This window comes from Arvicanthis niloticus, chromosome 29, assembly GCF_011762505.2.
Source record: "Arvicanthis niloticus isolate mArvNil1 chromosome 29, mArvNil1.pat.X, whole genome shotgun sequence".
Lineage (NCBI taxonomy): Eukaryota > Metazoa > Chordata > Mammalia > Rodentia > Muridae > Arvicanthis > Arvicanthis niloticus.
In genome coordinates this window covers 13,536,494-13,556,107 of record NC_133437.1, presented here as the reverse complement: position 1 = coordinate 13,556,107, position 19,614 = coordinate 13,536,494, and the positions used below count along the sequence as shown (strand labels likewise).

Below are 19,614 nucleotides of genomic sequence, written 5' to 3'. Positions count from 1 at the left end.
GGTGGTCACTTCTTTGCAGATTTTTTTTTATTCTGCAATTAAACCAGGTTACAACAAAGGGGACAAATTCCAGCTTATGGTCTACCAATCAGACACTGAATATGCTTCAAGCTTGATTCTAAACCTGCAGCAGGCTATTTTTTTAATGATTCAGTAAGTCATTCTAATTACCAAGATGCATGATATCATAACTATATCTCTCTACAACTAAACAGGCAATGACCATTGTGAAACCAGAGAAAACAACTTTCTTAATAGGCATGTTTCTAGAACACATTCTCATACATGTAATGTGATTGAAATATATGAAAAATAAAATCTTTCTGGCACCATGTTTTTATGTTACACTACCATTAATTATTTTGAGTAAATGGATACATTCAGATGATCTGAAATATTTTTTGGTCGCTATTTTTGGTCATAGTAAATGACTCATGACCAAAGGATTTCTTCTATAATGGTACAAACATTTCACTTTTACTAAAGAATTATAAGCTTTAACTTCAAAATGAATAAGATATCATAATAATGTGGAACACTATTGAAAACCATAAGGCTATGCTCCTTCTATAATAAAATATGAGGTTATTAGTCATGCAACTTTACAAACATGTGCATTTTCATTTCTATTTTAGGCCTGTCTACATGATTTCCTGAAAAATAATGCAAAAACATGCCCTTTGATTTTTTTAGTAGTTCATTAAACATCTATGTATAACTTTGTAAAATAAGCTTTAAGGGTTGTTGTTGTTCATGTCATATATTTCAACTTTGTAAAATAAGCTTTAAGGGTTGTTGTTGTTCATGTCATATATTTCAAATCTCACATAATCATCTTAAATCCTTCTGAGACTAAACCTTAAATACTGTATGTGATGATTCACCAAGGTAAATTCAACTAAATTAAAATGGAGTCAATGAGGAACTCTAATCCATTTAGTACAGATAGCATTTGAAATTCATTGATTCTGCACATGTTGCTTCAATCAACTATTATTATCTTGAAAAATTATTGAATCAATACCAAATATGTACCTGTAAGTTTTCTCATCAATTTGTTTTTAAAATGTAGTTTTATTTTAGAAACTCTTTATGTAGCTTTTGTATTAAAACCTGAGTGTCTTTGGAACCGGGTACTCCCATAAACTAAAGAATGATGGATATTATATCTTAAAGCCCTTTTAGCTATTTAAAGGGTAACAGGAATTACATATATTATATATATTACAATTATTCAATAATATACAATGATACATTATAATAGTATATAAATTTTATATTCATATACTACAATTGGTAAAGAGTCCCAAAAGTTTATAATGTTGTAGTTTGAATAGGGAGGGTCCCCACAGACTCATTTTTTTTGGAGGAAGTGTGTCACTGTAGGAGAAGTCTTAAGGACTTATATGCTCAAGCTATGCCCAGTGTGGGACACAGTCTCGCCGTGTTTTCTGCAGATTAAAATGTAGAACTCTCAGCTCCTTCTGCAGCAACACATATGGCTACAAGTTACGATGTTTCCTGCCACTATAATAACGGGCTAAACCTCTAAACTGTAAGCTAGCCCCAGGTAAATATTTTCTTTTATAAAAGTTGTTTTGGTTATGATGACTCTTCAGAGTAATAAAATCACACCTAAGACATACAATAAATTCTGATATTGCATCTGAATGCAGTATCCTTGCTAGCAATTTGTTCTTCTATCACAAACAGAAATAAAACACATAAAGGTATTTGTGTAGCACAGATTAGTTTTTTTTTTCCTACAATCTTTGAGTATTTAATGAAAATAAAATGCTTTTCTTTCCAGTTGTAATAAATAAGGTTTGAAATCATGATATGCCCTGATATGGTTCAGAGAGCTGAATTAATGTTTTGTCCATTGAAATAAATATTATTAATGTAACAGGTGGACTTCTAATATCCAATTTCCTAGAATGAAATAGACAGGTCTTTTATCAATTCCTTGGGCCCAGCAAGTAAGTCAGTCATTAGGAAGTGAATTATCTGTCCTTCATAATTGCTCAGCATTGATTGCATTTTTACACTCACATACAGTAAAAATTTCAAGCTGTGTGACAGATGTTATTTACACCACATTTTTGTTTCTATTTTAAGGATTATATACTTAAATTTCTACAGTTGAATAATAAACTTGAAAATTATCAACTCATTAATAAATTCTATGCTTTCTATATTCTGCATATATATATATATGTATTCATGCCTATATATACTAATGTTAGTCATATATATATATATATTATATAATGTATAGATAAAACAATGAAGAGTATTTTTTATCTTCTCAGCTATTATGTTGCCAAGAGCATGTACAAATGCCTTAATCATAGAACTTAAGGAACCATTATAGTTAAAGCAGGATAAAAAATTTCCTGCCTATTCTGTCTACATTACTTAAAATGTACATGACATATCCCTCATATTATGGTAAACATTGCTTTTGGAATTTTTAACAGCTAAAATACAATTTAAAAGTATTTGCTTGTCTTAAATCACTGTCTTCTGACTCCATATTGCTATTCCTACTCCTTTCTCCCCAAGAGAAACTGAAATTTAAGGGACTGTTCAGGTATCACTCAAACTTACCCACCAAATATTTGTGCATTGCATACTTTATTTCCTAAAATGCTCTTTAAATATAAACCTCCCATTTGTTACAATTCAAAACTTAACGTTATTTGTTTTTACTTTCTGACTCTATTACTTATGCTATGGTGTGCTTATAAACAAGGGTCTATTATGACTGTTCTCTGAAAAACCTAACAAGCAGCTAAGTCAGATGCAGATATTTACATCCAACCAATGAAGAAAAGCTGGTAATCACTGTGGTTGAATTAGAGAAAAGCTGGAAGAAGCTGAGGAGGGCAAACCCATAGGAAGACCAGCAGTCTCAATTAACCTGGACCCCTGAGATCTTTCAGACACTGAGCCACCAACCAGGCAGCATACACCAGCTTATATGAAGCCCCCAATACATATACATCAGAGGAATGCCTGATCTCACCTCAGTGAGAGAAGCTGCACCTAACCCTGGAGAGATTTGAGGCCCTAGGAGTGGGGATGTCTGGAGGAGTGGGGGTGTAGTGGGGACATACTTTTGGAGACAAGTGGGCGAATAGGTGTGCGATGTGGAACAGATAAAGTCTGGACTGTAAAAAAGATAAAGAATAAATAATATTTTTAAAATTATATGACTTTCAATACATTTAAAATTCATGTGTGTGCACAAGTGCGTGCACGTGTGTGTGTGTGTGTGTGTGTGTGTGTGTGTGTGTGTGTGTGTATTTGATAACCTCTATTTTTTGTCATATTCCTGAAATGCTCTAACAATGAGTTAGGTCTCTTCGTACTTTAACCTGAAGTAAAAATAGTTTCCTTGCAGTCTTATTTTGTTATTAATGAATCACTTTAAATCTGAAGGAAAAATAGAATTGATTTTTTAATCTATTTTAACATGAGTCAACTTATCATCAGAGGGACAGGAAGTATACTACTTGAATCCACTAAGTTTTCAAAGACAATATAAGGATTAACAAATCATATAACTCCACAATATTTTCCCCCACTGGAGATGTCACAAAAATACTGGAAGTCAAAATACAATAAATCTGGAGATGATTCAAGGTACATACTTAGCTATACTTTTATTTATGCAAAGATATCTACAGAAGTAAAAAATCGATTGTTTTCTGGGATTGGTGGTCTATTCTACTCACTATCTCTATCACAACCAAAGTGTGGAACAGACATAGAATCTCAGAAGCCGGGTCTTCTCTCTGGTGGGAAACTGAATGTTAGACCTAAAGCCCAGTCACTTGCCTTCATTTCCTGCAAAGGCTCACGGTTATGTGGAGTGAGATCTCATCAGACTCTTGACAGGAGACTATTGTGCATTGTGTACAAAAGAACCCATGCTATTAAGAGACTCGCTGATGACATAATAATTCTACTTTAATCAAATGTGGTGATTCAAGTTGGCCAACTATTGGGGAGGTAGAACATTGTGGAAAAAAAGACCTACAACAAATATGGAGTCCATAAAGTACCAAGTGTGAACAGAGCAAATCCCAGCTTATCTTATGTTTACTATCATGCTGAAATTACAACAATCCCTTCTCATATGAGTTATAACAATGGAATATAATACATTTTAGGTAATTCAGAAAAATTGGATCTGCATAACTAACTCATATTATCTATCAATACAACACAGTAGTCATCATATAGGGTTCTGCAATACTTAGGTATGGACACCAAGCCTGAATAAACAGTTCCAGGTTTGATTGAAATTATTATTTTTTTAATCTATAAATCCATTTGGCTACTAGAAAATTCTTCATGTATATAGAAACAAATTAGGAAGGTTATCTTTTGTTTTACCATCAGTTTATTTTAAAAGTTAAAACATTAAATATTTTAATTAATATTTTGAAATAAATTGACATGTACTATTAATGTAAAGCAATACATAAATCATAAATAAGGAAAATAAATAAGAACATATATATCATTAAAATTATAATCTTTTTATACACATTCAAATAAGAGTTGAGAATACTTTTGATATGTTGCATAAAATTCATTATAATTTTGACTTACTGACCTAATATTTTTTATGCTATTTGAACATCTTTATGAGGAAATATGAAATTTTATTTTTCTATCTTTGAGATTTAAAATATTTTATTCAAATATGTCTTTGCTATCTTTTTACACATAAATTAATTTAAATTAAAATATAATTTTCACCAGGTTTGAGGAATACAACATTATTATTATTATTATTATTATTCTCACAATATAAAACATTTCAACCTTCACATGTTCATTAAATATATGAGATTTTAAAACTACTAACTAGAATGAGTGGATTGAAATTGAAAAGCATTTCATATGCACAATACAGTGAGTAAAATAAATTTAAAATTGTTTGTTTAGTTTATTGAATTTTTTATACAGTTTTATTAAATTTGTTTCAGACATTATATTTTGAGCATATTTTCTCCTTCTCCTGCTCCTCAGATCCAGTTAGACATTGTACACTTCACTATCTACCCAACCATATTCTTTCTCTCTGCCTTTCTAAAACAAAACTAAACAAAACACAAAAATCAAAACAATAAAAACAACTAATATTACAAAATAAAAATTAAAAGTCCCATCAAGTTAAAAAACATTTTGTCATAACATCATAAACATTTCTGGGTCTTCAATTCTATTCCATTGACCTGCCTGTCTGTCTCTGTACCAATACCATGCAGTTTTTATCACTATTGCTCTGTAGTACAGTTTGAGATCAGGGATGGTGATTCCTCCAGAAGTACAAAGACCCATAAATGAACTCACACACTTTTGGTCACTTGATCTTTGACAAGGGAGCTAACATCATCTAGTTCAAAAAAAAAAAAAAAAAAAAAAAGACTGCATTTTCAACATATGTTGCTGGTTCAAATGGAGGTCAGCATATAAAAGAATGCAAATTGACACATTCTTATCTCCTTGTAAAAAGCTTAAGTCAAGTGGATTAAGGACCTCCACATAGAACCAGATACACTAGATCTAATAGAAGAGAAAATGAGAAAGAACCTCGAACACATTGGCACAGGGGAATATTTCCTGATCAGAAAACCAATGGTTTATGCGCTAAGATAAAGAATTGACAAATAGGACCTCATAAAATTGAGAAGCTGCTGTAAGGCAAAGGACACTGTCATCAGAACTAAAATGGTAACCAGGAGATTGAGAAAGATCTTTATCAATCCTACATCAGCTAGAGAGGTAACATACAAAATATACAAAGAACTCAAGAAGTTAGACTCCAGAGAACCAAGTAACCTTATTAAAAATGGAATACAGAGCTAAACAGAGAATTCTCAACTGAGGAATCTCAAATGGCTGAGAAGAACTTAAAGAAATGTTGAACATCCTGAGTCATCAGGGAAATGCAAATCAAAGCAACCCTGAGATTCCACCATAAACCAGTCAGAATGGCTAGGATCAAAATCTCAGGTAACAGCAAATGCTGGCAAGGATGCAGAGAAAAAGGACTACTCTTCAGTTGCTGATGGGATTACAAGTTGGTACAAACAGTCTGGAAATCAGTCTGGCAGTTACTCAGAAAACTGGAAATAGTTCTATCTGAGGACCTAGATATACCACTCCTGGGCATATACTCAAAAGATGCACCAACATATAACAAGGACACATGCTCCACTATGTTCATAGCAGTTTATTTACAATAGTGAGAAGCTAGAAACAACCAAGATATCCTTCAACAGAGTAATGGATACAGAAAATGTGATACATTTACACAATGGAGTACTACTCAGCTATTAAAAACAGAGGGAGGGGATTGGGGGTTTGTGGAGGGAAATTGGTAAGGTGGATATCATTTGAAATGTAAATAAAATAACCAATAAAAATGAAAAACAAAATAAAACAAAAGAAGAATCATAGACAATAATAGATCATTTACTGTTTTAAATGTTGAAGTTCTTAAACACTTTCTATTGTTTCAAAGTATGATATTTTCAGGCAATACTTCATATCACTTAAACATAACAAAACTGACAACAGTGCTCTTTTACAAACATGTTTAAAAGTCAACACTCTAACGTGTGTAAACAAAAATGTTTGTGAGGCAAATTGGAAGATGATAAAAGATGAACTGAAACCTCTAAAAATGGTTACCAATAATTAAGATAAAACATAAGGGCAATTGTCCCTCTGAAGAAGTGTAAGCAGGCACAGAAATTGTTAAGACTACAGAAGAGAGCATTGAAAAAAAGTGTTGCCTGGAGAAGCACAATGAACTGGTGCTTTCTGGACTTTCATTACTCTTTAAAGTGTATCCAGTTACTTCTACGATTTTGTCCTTAAATCTCTGTTGCAGGGTTCAACAAGCTGTTATTTTGAAAGACCAAATAAGTACTATGGATTTGAAGGTCACACTGCTTCTGCTGTTATTACTTGTTTCTGCTGATATTCTGCAAAATAAGCCAGCAAGCGATGAAACATCATGAATGGGCTTGGCTATGTTTCAATAAAACTTTATTTGCAGAAACAGTGTATAGAGTTCAGCATAGTGGTTTATATTTGGGGTGCCAGCACTCAGGAAGCTAAGACAGGCAGATTGCCATGATTTAGAGGCCAGTTTGAGCTACATAGTGAATCCTATTCAGTCTGTGCTATGGTATTATAATCTGTCTCTAAACAAAGAAAGAAAGAAATAGTAGTGGTGTTGATTCATGCCATACAGGCATAGCAGAATAAATATTGCTCTATTTTGGGGCACATGATTGTGTCAATTTTATTTTCAGTTATCATATGCTTCTTCAACTGTTCTCCTAATTATAGAAGACGCTTGTTGTCCTTCTGCCTGAAATCCATTAGTTTTCTTGTCTGTATAACTCTTTGATGTTACTTAGGGCAGGTATAAAGTTCCTAAAGAGGACTTGTGCTTTTGATGTTATCTAAAGAAACAGCACAGGGGACATCAGAACTAGCAATGACTACTATATGATTTTTGCAAATCCTAAAGAGCCCATGTTCATTCTCTTTTGTCAGACTGTATTTTGGGGTCTGTACGAGGGGTGGTTGTATGAGAATAAATTCCACATATGATCTGGAGATGGAATGAAGTTGAGTTTTCTTGGCACTCTTTAAGTCTCAGGATCCACCTGTGTGTTTAATTAGGAATGTTTCAATAACCTGACACAATGCATTTTACTTTTACTTCAGTTAAAGTTAGTTTTCTCACTTTTGCCTGCAAGAAAGTACTGACAAAAAATACATTGAGAAATTACTATTATATCTTAAGGCTTCCAACTCCTAGCCATAGGTACAAACTGTATATATGAGCTTGGGTTTTCAATACATGTCTTTAGAAAGGCAGATATTTTAAGTAACTTTTCCTTCCAATTTCCCAATCTTGACAACACTAATTATTTCAATGGAAGAAAAACAATAAAGCCACAAATCTATTCATTGTTAATCAAATAAGCTGTTCTATTTTATTGATCTCATTAGAAAAAATATTTGATTTCTCTGTCTCATATCATGAATTTGTAAGAGAAGTATTATTCCGATGTGGGAATACTGAGCTTACAACTGTAGCAATATTCTTTATTTTGTTACAATGCCTGTGCTCACTAATTTAAAAAATCCACCCTCAATGTCTGCTGTGCAGTTAGAGTGATCTTCTTTACCTAAATACACATAACTACAGTTTGTTTTTTTTCCTAAGCCAGATACAGTCTGCTAATTTCTAAAGAAACAATAGACTAGGATTAATCTAAAAGAGAAACAAAGCCTAGCTAAATTCTATAATCTAAAGAATAATTATTAAAAGGAAGATATCATTGCATGTGAATTCAAAATGCTAGCCTGTCTTATGACCATCTTTATAATAATCCTCTCATGACTGGGATGAAGTTTTAATCACAGCAGAGCTATGTATTTTTTGCCAGAGTTTTTCCAGTGTATGAGCTTTTTTTTTTTTTTTTTTTTTTTTTTTTTTTTTTTGAACGCTGTCATGAGCTATAAGTTGAATTAAATTTTTGTAAGATGCATTTAGATGTTTTAACCACAAATGCATTATAAAGACTTGGGTATCAAATGTTGCAATTAAAATAGGTGAGATAAATTTTCCTTTATTGCCTTCCACCTAATTGTTCCCCCCTCATGTTTTCCAGGGATGGAGTAAACAAAAAATAAAATAAAACCAGATACAAGAACAATCGCAAGGACAGATAAGCACTGAAGGAGAACAGCTAGTGAACACTGATAACTACACCACTCCAGAGGATAAGTTGCCATGCTTGAATACTAAGCATTTTCCCAGCATTAGACCATGGGTTGCATAAGTTAGGCCACTTAAATCCTAAGCCTGTCAAGTAATTGCTTGGAGAGTGCGCCATAAATATGTTAATTCCTCATTATTTTCACTCAACCTATTCCAGAGAAAGACTTTAAATAGAGATGCGAAGTGGCAACTGGAGGTCAGTCTCTACATTGTAACCTGAAAGGCAAGCAGTGGGGCAGGCACTAGCAGTGTGTACTGTGCAGTAGTCTTCAAAGAGCACACTCAATTGATGCTCTAATGGTTCCTAACTTCTAATGGTTCTTTCTTAGCTTTGCCAAATTTAAAATTATAACTTGGCATTTTCTGTTTCTTTTTCTTTTAATTATTTTACACATTTAGATATGTTAAACAACATCTCCCTCAAAAATTTAGTCAGGAATATGTGTGTGTGTGTGTGTGTGTGTGTGTGTGTGTGTATGTATGTATGTGTGTGTGTAGCCCAGTGATAGTTTTCTTGTGCAGTAGTTTTTCTTTATCTCTAATATTCAGAAAATTCACCATCATAAAAAAAAGTACACAGTACACAGCCTTCTAGTGAAGGCATTTGAAATATTCTCAAAATTAAAGATCCATTTAACCTCACAAAAATTCATCTGGAATTATTTACAATTTTTACATTTGAAATAGTTTTCATGTTTCTTTAAATTGGTGTTATATTTCAGGATTTCTGATTGTAGAAATACAATATTTCATTCAATCATTATTTTGGCAAATATATAAACTTTCTATTTTGGCTATATATGGCACTGTGCAAGAATGCAATTCTAACATGTCTTCATTATTATACCTCTACCAAAAAAAAAAAAAAAAAAAACTGAATCACACAATCACGTCTCCTTGTGATATAATATAATCACATTTTAAAAGGATGAATTATTTCCTTAACCTCTAATACCAACATTTGAAACATTTTATTGCCATTGTTTATAAAGTATAACAACATGCTATGCCAAATACAGGTCTTGAGGCAACAGTGCCCCAGATAATTCTTCAGCCTTGTAGTGAGAAAAAAGATGTCCAGAGGAATCTAATTAGTGGCAGTATATCCACCTGTGCTCTCTAGTCAGGTGTGACCTGCAGCAGCTTGCTTGCTCTCCTGCAGCGATAGGTTAAGGGGTGATTGTAAAGAAATGATCCGCTATGTATCAATTAGCTAAGCTTCTAATCTCCAAAGGCAATAATGTACTCCAACATCTACTGTCTCAAAAATGTATTGTATCCATTTTTTTTTGAGAAGGAAAAATAAGCATTTAAGATTTTTATATTAAAACATAGTTTTATTTCAAACATGCTTCAGGAATATTTGGAAAACTAAAGCTAATAGAATTATATTTAAGCAAATTTTCACTTAAATGGATTCATGCTCACATGTTTTAGTGCCCTTTTATGATAACACAATGACACATACAGTTAATATATGACTTCCCCTTCTCTATATATATGCAATATCACAGCTCGCATGAATTAGTGAGTAGAAATTATTACGTAGCATGAATATGCCAATATTGAGCCAATTGTTTTACTGTATAAATTGTATTCAATATTATAGGTTTTATAATTACATATTAGCTACTTTTTATTAATTTAAAATACATTTTTATATGTCAGGTAATCTTTTAAAAAATTGTCAATAATTTATTTTATTCATTTGACACAATAGATCTACAAGGTAGATCTAATATTGCTTTCATGCTATAACCTAGGTTTGGAGGCACAGTAAAACTGAGTGCTATACAGAGGAAGGTTTTTGTCTAGCACAGATATTCTATTTCCAAAGCTGTTGTGCTCATATGATATAAAGCTCTGCTAATGATTTTAGCACTCACTATGATTTGTTGTTGTTTACATATAAAACATATGCCTAATGTTTAATATTGTAAGTTCAGTAAATCTTACGTCTCATGTCAATTTCTATAGCTGTACCAAACTGTACTCTTCCTTTAAAAAATGCTAAAAAAAAAATTACTAGACTTTATTAAACTTTGTTTTTATTGCCAAAAATTAGCAAAGGCCAGTTTACAATGGTTCAAATTTTGTTTACCTGCTTGCATGGTGAGACTGAGTATTGCTGGATATATTTATTGATAACATAAGTGGAACCTCTGTTGAGAAAAATAATTTCCTAGAGTTTTGTATTACATAGATGTAAAAGATTTGGGGTAAGCATATCCATACAACTGGTTTTGATCTTCTAAACTACACACACTCATACATGATAAAATAATAAGCCTGTAACTTCCTTAAATATCTCATGTGGTTAAAAATGTTATTCTTTCAGCAACACAAAATATGTTACTTACTATCTAGCTTTGTAAAGAATAGTGAGCCAGGCTGGAGAGACTGCTCAGCCATTAAAGGCTGGGCTCACAACCAAATATCCAGAATAGTGTTGACAGGGATCTTTTATAGCAGCCACACTTGTTTTTCTTAATCTTTCACGCAAAAAAATTCTATAAGCAGATGTTTCTTACTGCTGCTTAAACATTCGCTCTTCTCACACATGTTCAAACACACACCACTCGATACAAACAGGAAGTGAACTGCGTATTTTGTGTTGCTATAAGCTTTATTTTTTATTTTTGTAAGTGTTGTGAGCATCTTTCATTCTGTCTATCTCTCTCTGTCTCTCTCTCGGTCTCTGAGCATGTTTGTGTGTGTGTGTGTGTGTGTGTGTGTGTGTGTGTGTGTGTGTGCAACCATGGAAAGAAAAGGGATCTGGATCTCTGGAGTGAGAGTTACAGGTTGTAATGACTATATCAGTGTACTTTTGAAAGTTGAAAAAGGTGTGGTACTATAGATTTCACTATATGAATTTAAATAAACAATACATATATTTAACTCTATCATTCAACAATGCATATATAACTTGAAATATTGTATTGTAGATTATAAAATATGTAGTAACATCTTTCAGTTGTACTAAAATATGAACATGAAGTACATAGTTTTAATAATTTACTTCCCATTTTAAAATGAATTAATTTAATTAAGTCACTTAAAATATGTAACATTTAATGAAGAGAACAACTGAAAGATTGTCTTAGGTAGGTTCTAATACTGTGCTAAAGTATCATAACCCAAAAAGCTACTTGCGTGTGTTAGGTGGGGGTGGTATTTTATCCTATAGTTTTTCCTCCATCAGGAGCTCAAAGCAGAAATTTGTAGGCAGAAACCAATCAGGAAAACACACCATAGGCTTTCACAAAGGCCAATTTTTTTGAGTGGATTTTCTCAATTGAGGGTTCATTTTCTAAAATGACTCCAGCTTGTGTCAAGTTGATATAAAATAGACAGCACAGAAGTGTAGACAAGAAGCGGGGAGTAGGGGGAGTAGGAGAGTGAAGGGAGGGGTAGAGACAGCAGGGAAGAGATTTAGTGGTGATTAGTATGCAGTATACACATACATAAACTTTGTAAAGAATATATCTAATTAACAATGACAATAACAGAGTTCTTTGCCTTTGAGTAAATACAGTGATGGAAATTGTAACTTTTGCTATTGTCTTTAAAATCTCCTGTGTAGTCTGAAGTCACTAGACACATTCACTGCATATGGCCACATTTCAAGAAATCTATACCCACACATGAACAATCTGTAGTACTGGGCAGTGGGGCTAAAACACCACCTCCCATCTTTCTCTTTTAAATTGTCTTTTTTGCATTAAGCAAGATGTTGGTAGGTTGGCAATGAGAGACACTTTTAGAGAACTGTCTGATCGCACCAGTACTGCAAGTACATTCTTCCTGTTTTGACTCTTCCTGGGATTTTGAGACAAGAATTTTCAGCTTCATTATTGGTTTTGTGTTTTCTGACCTAACATTCATATACAGTATTGAACACTTTTACATTCTACTGCTCGTCATCTGTATAAAATTGAGCTGGTAAGACTGATTTTGTGTGAAATACATCAACTAAAGCAGTGACCTCAGATCTGGTATCTTATTATTTTCTTAGCCTTCATATCTTGGCTATCTAGTAATAATTGGTAACATTTAGAATATTTAAGCAGTTAAGGATTGTTAAATAATTATCTTATGAAAAGATTTTAAAATATCATTCATGTTATATTTTCTGTAATATATTAGGTACTAATGACCAATACACACAATTGATATTCATTCAATGTACATTATATTTTTCATATAAAATTTACATGTAAACTATAATTTTTAAAGAAAGTTTATATTTCACATCTGTGGCTTATATTAGCCCCATTTCTTAGAGAAATCATTAAAAATCATCAATCAGGTTATGAAAAAATGAATAGTATGGGTATGTAATTCTGTGTAAGTAAAAGAAAGCATGCATGTAAATCAAAGCAGATGTTTCATTCATCTCTAGCAATATTTAATATAAGAGAAACTTAGTGTGGTGCAATTATATAGACACCTTTAAAAGTTCATTTTTAATAGAATTCCAAACCTGGTAAAATGTCCAGTTCCACACTAAAGCTAAGAAATTGAAGTGACTCTTGAGTATAAGCTATAATCCATTCCCCAACAACAAATATATCTTTTAAGCAAATTGGAAAACACTGACAAAAATCCTAATTCACCAAATTTGTTGTTCATTTGGATTGAGTCCCTCTAAGGAGCTAAAACTCTTAGCTACCAACATAAACATCACAAAAATGGGAAAAGGGGATGACATCTGAAATGCAAATAAATAAAATATCAAAAAAAGAAACTATAGTGGCTTACAGTAAGATGTTTGGATGAGTCTCAGAAGAGACTGAACTTTTAACATTTTTGAGACTGTTATAAATGATGGGGACTTTTGAAGTTGGACCTCATGTATTTTGCATTATGCTATGTTTAAATATGGCCCTCATACACCCATGTGTTTGAATAAGCATATGGGAGTCAGATAGTGGAATGTGATAGTTTGAATATGCTTGACTCAAGGAGTAGCACTATCAGAAGCTGTGGCATTGTTGGAGGAAGAGCATCACTGAGGGTATGAGCTTTGAAGTTCTACCCGGTGCTGAAGAGACCTTCTTACTAGCTCTCTGGAAGACAGTCTCTTCCTGGCTGCCTTTAGATCAAGACACAGAATTCTCATCTCTTTATTCAGTATTCTGTTTTCCTGAATGCCCACCATGATTCCTGCTGTAATGAAAATGGACCACACCTCTGAAACTGTAAGCCAGCCCCAATTAAATTTTCTCTTTTATAAGAAAAAAAATCATGGAAAATATTATTTCTCTGATTCTGTGTGCCAAAATAAGATGGTGGTTATGGAGGCGAAAACAGGGTTGAGTTTGTAGTGAAGATATTCTTCTTACGGTTAGAGCACTAATTTCCTATTACTTCTGTAGAATAAAATGTCAAATTTAATGTCTTAAACATTCTAAGTTTATCCTGAAATTTAAAGCAAACATAAGTAGGTATCCCTAGGCTAAAGTCAAGGTGTCAGCAGGACTGCATTCCTATTTGGAAGCCCCAGAAAAGGGTCTGCATCCTCAGTTACTAGGGCTGTGCCAACAGTCATTCTGATTCTGTCTTTAAAGCTGGTAGCAGTCATTTTCATGGGAATTTCCAAGACTATTCTGTCATCATATCCCCTATATCATTTAAAAGACTATGACAACTGGGATGAACAGATGACTAAGGAAAGCTGTTTTGCTTGCAGAAGCTTAGATTCATTACATCTATAAAGTTCTTGCTCTTCCATTTTAGGGATTAGAACAAGGAGATCATTGTAGGATCCTTTTCTGCCTACCATGATCAAGTAATACCAAGAAGAATTTTCTAGAAAGACACTAAAATATTATTTCAATAGTTGTGATATCATTTATAAGAAAAAATAAGCTTCTTCAAGTACTTAATTACAAAGCTAAAGGAATTTTTATTTATTCATTAAAGATATTTTTATTATTGTTGCTGTCTCCCCAATACAAATTAAATTAAGAATTATTTTTTGCCTATATTGTGTAAGATGATCTTAAAAACTAAAAGGTGATATTTTAAGTGAATCAATGATTAATTCAAACATTGCCCTAAATCACTGCTATCATAATGATTAATAAATATGCCAGAGTAATATAAAAATACATAGAAAGAATTTTCAAAAATGTTATCTGTATGAAAAATTTTACCTAAAATGTATACAAATGTCTATATAATTAGATAATATATTGCAACACTTTGGTAATCATTAAAGCACAAATTTTAACATATGGAAGTTTAAGAAATAGAAAACCTTTAAGATTTGGTATTGTGACACATATGCCAATGTTCAAATTGGAAATAAGCTGAGAATCCCTTGAAAACATGAAATTATGAAAAATGTATTTGTTAGCTGTTGGTTAAATTATAAAATTTTAACAGATACAAATGATTGTCTTCTAGGTCTGTTTATTGGTTTGGAAATAAAGAAAATGTCCTACTTGATCTAAAAATATGGGAAAATATTCATTGAGTAACTAAAGGGCCTAAAATGGAGCAACAGAGAGATAACCCTTGACTTCACCAGTCAAGCATAAACAGGGACTGTATGAGAGATTTGAGCAGGAGGGTTTCCATTGCCATCATGCAGATTCAGCCTCCTAGTATAAAATGCTCAATTAACTGAATTAAACTTCTATCTTTGTATTCTATGATCAATAAGAGGTGAATTAACTGACAATAAAATTCATTCCTTTTAAAATACCTTTTGTGATCATAATTTCCGTTATGAAAGTTCAGTTTATATTTTGACATTACATTTTGTGTCTGTCCTGAACCTGGGTGTTAATTCTCTGAAGACATGACTCTGTATTGATTCTTCCATGTTTCCATTACTCGCTGAACTATTACTAACATGCTGACTCCTCCCTGACTACAGTGAGATGGGATCAGTCCATAGCTATCTCATCAGAAGAGATAAGACTTGAAAATAACAGCAGTGGACGAGATGCATTGCCCTGCCTAGGACCAGGACAGGAAATAGGAGGAGTGCCAATGGAAGAATAACTGGAAGATTTCATGAGGTCAAAGGCCACGTGCTCTGGGGGTAATCTAATACAATCTCAATACTTCAGAATCCATAGAAACAGGAGAGAGAATATAAGGACAACTCTTTTAAGATTTCTCTGTGCTCCATTAATTCAGTCAAAATATATCCTATTTTGTTAAACACAAAGTCTGTCAAATTAAAGTCCAAGGTGTTTGAAGGCTGAGGATAAATTCAATGTTTTCTAAAACATTCCTAATATAAGATGAGTGGATAAATTGTGTGTCTTTTATTAGTCATTTCCAACTAGAATAGCACAGAAGGAAATACTGCCATCACTTCTGTAGGCTGTAAATTCCAGAATTCTGATTACTTAAATGAGAGCCTCAATTAAAACTGAGAGAAAGGAAGCTTAAGAAAATCTCCAGGGAGCACTTGGGACAGATCAGAGAAATCTTAGCACTGACTAGCATAGTGGAATGGATCTTTTAGGGAGTTTTTATTTTATTATAATATATATATATAAACATATATATATATATGTATATGTATATATATATACATATATATATATATATATATGTATATATATATGAGAGAATGTGCAAAAGAAAATTATCCAGTGTTGCTCTTTGGCCTCTACATGTGCAAACACAAACATGTACTGCTCTGCACAAACATATATATGCCAGAGTAGTGAAATTATATAGCAATTTCATCTAATTGTTTTCTCAAAACATTCAAAGAAGCATGTTGACATATTATTTCTTAGTCATGTGCTAAATGGTTGCCAGTAACAAGCATTTGAGATGACTATATAGTCTCTGTCCAAGTTTGATCCACTTTTCTAAGATTATGTTGCATGATAATTTAAAAAAAAAAAAAAGATTTTAAAAAAAGAGTTGATGGGTGTGGTTTTGTTTAGTTGGTTTTTGTTTTGTTTGTCTTTTGATTTTGCACTAGTGAGTCTATTACATGGTTATAAAGTTTAAATAAAAAGTGGAAAATAAAATTTTGGCAGGGATGCTGGAGTCAGGATCTGACAATACTGTTCTTGTTCCCAGATTCCCTGGCCAAGCCATCACCACTAACTGAGCATGACTCTAAGCAGTTTTTCAAGACTTGAATATCTATGTAGCCTAGACATTTCTTCTCTTCTCTCTGAAGGTCCAGGCTCCCGGCAGGCACTGTGACTTCAGTGAGAGCATCATATACACTCATGGCCTAAGCCACCATACTTGTGACATAAAAGAGAGTAGACAGGAGTAGGACTGTGTTGGAATCCTTGGCAAGTTTAGAGAACTTGCTGACATATCTGCTCAGCCACAGCCAGTGCTGCTGCTGTATCTCCATTATACTTAGTCAGAGCTTGAGCCAGGATTCGAATCACTTCACCTTGGTGATGGCCAGAACTGGACTGGCCCCTCCTGCTGCCTTTTCTGCTTCAGAGGCCAGAATCTCAACTTTGTTCTTTCAGTCTGCCAAACTGATAGCTTTTTCTAGTGTTCCTTCAGATTCTCGAACCTGTTTCTAAGCCAGTTTCCACCATTCCTCCTCTACGTATACCTGGATAAACTCCTTTACTCAGGGTGGCACATGGATATCCTTGATCCTATTACTCTGGCAGTGATGCTGTAGCTGCCAGCAGCCTGGTTGATGGCACTCACAATGTTGGAATTCAACGACTTCTACTTTTGAAATATTTTATCCAGAGAGCTTGCCAAGCTCAGATCTCATAATCATCTGAGATAACTGGGTGACAGCATACTTACTCTCCTCTACACCATAACTTGCTTTGTAAGGATTCATAATACACAAGTGAAGGACTCCATCTATTTGCAGAATTATATTGTCAAGTTACAGATGACTGCTTAGGCACGTTGATGACGGTTTCCTTGAGACTCTTGCATATAGTGGGTTTGGCCCAAGGGAGGCCCAACAAGATAATAGCATTTGGTGGAATCAGCCCATTTGATCCACCACCAAGGCTTCCTGATGCAGCACAAACAGTAACAAGGTGTTTTGAGGCCATTCAGGAGAAGCATTACCAGAAGCAGTGCTTCAGTACCACACACCATGCCAGAACCCAAAAGTATGTTTTGCTTAAATGATTTACAAGAGAACCTCATCATTTGAACTTAGCTCAGGTGTGAAACAAAGAGCTAAAGCAAAGCTTTCTAGGAAATCCACCTTTCTGGAATTATGTTGACAAAGTTCTAACCCATTTCACTTACACTCACACACACAAACACACAAACACTCATTTTTTTCTCCTTTTTAATTGGATAATTTATTTATTTATATTTTAGATGTTATTCTTTTTCCTCATTTCTGTCCTCCCATCCAAAAACCCCTTTTTTATTGGATATTTTATTTCTTTACATTTCAGATGTCATTTCCTTTCCCCATTTTTCCTCCTTAGAAACCACCATCTCATCCCCCCTCATACTTTTTGCTTTTATACCATTTTAGTTACATGCATGTATTAAGATCAGTTCTAGATTGAGGAACTAGCAATATAATAGATGTAAATAGTCAAGGAACAAGCAAGGCTATAAACACAAATAGTCAAAGAACAAGCAAGGCAATAAACAAAATTCTGTAAACACTCCTATGATCACTGTTTCTAAGGGCTTACCAGGATGACCAAAGTATCTGAACCTACTTCACTGTCCTAGCCCAAAGTCATTTTTATGCCTGAAGCCTACTTCTTTGTTCTATCCTAAGATTTAGATTCCTGCCTATAATTAATTTTTTGTTCTAGCCTAATGTCAGATTCCTTCATGAAGCACATTTCCTTGTCCTTGGCCAATGTCAAATTCCTGCCAAGTAGCCCCCAAAACTCTCCACAGTTCCCCGTTTTTTATTTCATAAACAAGACTGAGCCTGTCTTAGGTCGTTTTAACAAGAATGCCTTTCTTACCCATTGTGGAATAGGCATTATCCAAAGCAATGCATTTCTGTCTTTGGTTGGTAAGGCTTTTTGTACAGAATCTTACCCATCCTTGGCTTAGCAGCCTCTTAAATTAATAACTCTGTCTGTGGGTCCATTTTCAGTTTCAAGTCTTGTACTTTGGCTACCAACATTTTGATGTTGTTAAAGACAAGCTTTAACATGATGGGCAGGAATAAAAGTATTTACAGGACAAAAAGGGCTAGCATGGTCATACGCTCATATTCTTAAAGCTTGAAAAGTAAATTCAACACTAAGAAATCTTTTCTTGCTGCATGGCCCTAGTAGTGTACAAAAATCTATGAAGCATTATAACAATGTATTTTTCATTGAATTTTTTTATTTTATATGAATAGTGTTTGCCTGCATGTATGTTATATATACCCTGAGTGTGATGGGTGCTTGCAGAATTCAGAAGGGGTATCAGATTCCCTGGGTGGGACTCAAATTCTCAGCTGTCATGTGGGTACTTGGAATCAAACCCAGGTCCTCTGCAAGAACAACAAGGGCTATTGAATCAACTCTCTGAATGAATATGACAAAGTCTTTATAATACAAGAGAGTCACTTTTGCATCTAAAACTGTTGTAGTGTAATCATTATTTTAAGATGATCAGATGATCATAGTTATTCTAAGTCTTTTTAACTCTGGGCTATTTTTTGTTGGTTTTCAATTTCAGTTACTGCAACTTTCACTGTGCCAGATTGCTATGAATCTTTGTATGTGTTTCTGGACACTTATACTATTAAGTTTAACCAAAAAATTTACTGTATTTATTTTTATGTGAATACTTGACTGTATGAAACCTTTAAAAGAGTGTTCGTAAACAGCTAGTCACAG

The 19,614-nt window shown here is 33.5% G+C and overlaps 1 protein-coding gene and 1 pseudogene across 3 annotated transcripts in view; both read right to left on the bottom strand.

Annotated features, from left to right (window-relative positions):
- Nucleotides 1-19,614, bottom strand: part of Edil3 (EGF like and discoidin domains 3) — a 441,307-nt gene that overhangs the window by 401,888 nt on the left and 19,805 nt on the right. The window lies entirely within an intron of this gene.
- Nucleotides 17,046-18,989, bottom strand: LOC143440220 (stomatin-like protein 2, mitochondrial pseudogene; annotated as a pseudogene).